We start from the raw sequence: 1,744 nt of genomic DNA, 5'->3' as shown, positions 1-1,744 counted from the left end.
TGAATGCAGGGCGAGGGGGGGGGGAATGCAGGGCGAGGGGGGGGGGGAATGCAGGGCGAGGGGGGGGGGGAATGCAGGGCGAGGGGGGGGGGAATGCAGGGCGAGGGGGGGGGGAATGCAGGGCGAGGGGGGGGGGGGAATGCAGGGCGAGGGGGGGGGGGAATGCAGGGCGAGGGGGGGGGGAATGCAGGGCGAGGGGGGGGGGGGAATGCAGGGCGAGGGGGGGGGGAATGCAGGGCGAGGGGGGGGTTCAGGGGAATGTCGGGTTGGGGGGGGGGGGTGCAGGGAAATGGTAGATGGTGGGGGGGGGTGCAGGGAAATGGTAGATGGCGGGGGGCCGGCCTAGTCAAGTGGTGAGTTGGGGGCTGCATTTACCAAGGTAAAGTCAACAGAATTCCAGCTGAGACGGATGCAGTGACTCACAGTCCAAGGTAAATAGAGACAACATCCGACGTGACGTGGAACCGGCACCCTTGCATTGATTGTACACGGTCCCTGTCTCTTCCCAGGCCTTTCGCCCGCCGCGGTCCCATCTTCCTACACTGGCTGCCCAGGCCTACGCTTCCCGCTCGGTCTCCCTCTGCCGCTTTACCACTCCAATCGCTCATACCCACCTCACTCACTCACTCACGGGCTCCTTCACCTCAGTCCGCCGCGCGCCGAATCCGTTGGCTCTTCACGCCGCCGCCGCGCGCCGAATCCGTTGGCTCTTCACGCCGCCGCGCGCCTTTTGCTGCGGACCTGATGCTCGCGCTCCCGGGACCGGGCTCGGGCTCGGTGCCGCCGCCTCGACTCTCACGCTCCTGTTACACTGGCACCCGCGGTTAACAACAATGCGACACTCCCGCCTCCAAATGCCAGCAACACCACCGCATTCCCAAACCATGCTGCAATGACAGGAAGGCGAACGACCTAAAAGCCAAATTATGCAACCTACCACATGGGTTCCCTTTTTTTAAAAAAAGAAAAAAAACAAACCATACCATTGCAGTTTGATCAATGCACGCCGTAAACATTTTCTTTCTTGTGCTTTGGGACTGGATGGCCCACCTCCTGTGTATTTTCTGTTTTTTTTTTGTTTACAAATACTTCAGCAGCGATATTAACTCACCTTTCCAAAACATTGCTAGTTGCATCTCCGTTTCCTTTCCTGATTGAATGTAATGGGCGATTTACCAATGAGTCAAGAACAAAAGTAGTCTTCACTGAAGTGGAGTTAGAAACTCGGGGACAATTGGACACAAAGGACACGCAAATAGAATTTAATCCCCATTTTAAAGTCATACATATTTTTAAATGTGTCACAGTCATTTCATCCTCCTGCCAGTGATGGTGCTGCAGTGCCTACACGTACAGGAAGGTGTAATTACTGTGGGACAAGTTTAAGGAGCGTTTCCTTTCAAAATGTGGGTACAGGAATCTCATAGTATTGTACAGCACAGAAGGAGGCCGTTCGGCCCATCGTGTCTGTGCTGGCTCTTTGAAAGAGCCATCCAGTTAGTCCCACTCCCCTGCTCTTTCTCCAAAGCCCTGTAAATTTTTACCCTTCAAGTATTTATCCAGTTACCTTTTGAAAGTTACCATTGAATCTGTTTCCACCACCCTTTCAGGCAGTGCATTCCAGATCATCATAACTGGCTGCGTCACAAAATGTTTCCTCATGTTGCCCCTATTTCTTTTGCCAATCACCTTAAATCTGTGTCCTCTTACCAACCCTTCTGCCACTGGAAACAGTTTTTCTTTA

The 1,744-nt window shown here is 54.2% G+C and overlaps 1 protein-coding gene across 6 annotated transcripts in view; it reads right to left on the bottom strand.

Annotated features, from left to right (window-relative positions):
• fam20b (FAM20B glycosaminoglycan xylosylkinase) overlaps nt 1-1,330 on the bottom strand; it is a 206,369-nt gene extending 205,039 nt beyond the window's left edge. For 3 of the 6 annotated variants that reach the window (XM_067990780.1, XM_067990776.1, XM_067990782.1), the window contains exon 1: nt 1,112-1,330. The gene's annotated coding sequence lies outside the window, so the exon portion shown is untranslated. Of the gene's footprint in view, nt 1-423; nt 532-614; nt 892-1,111 lie in introns of those variants that run through there. The other 3 variants (XM_067990781.1, XM_067990777.1, XM_067990779.1) reach the window with 2 other exon arrangements.
• Between the last annotated feature and the right edge of the window lie 414 nt (nt 1,331-1,744).

This window comes from Heptranchias perlo, chromosome 9 (assembly GCF_035084215.1).
Source record: "Heptranchias perlo isolate sHepPer1 chromosome 9, sHepPer1.hap1, whole genome shotgun sequence".
Taxonomy (NCBI): domain Eukaryota; kingdom Metazoa; phylum Chordata; class Chondrichthyes; order Hexanchiformes; family Hexanchidae; genus Heptranchias; species Heptranchias perlo.
Note: the sequence above shows the minus strand (reverse complement) of the source record. Positions and strands in the feature narration are given on the sequence as shown.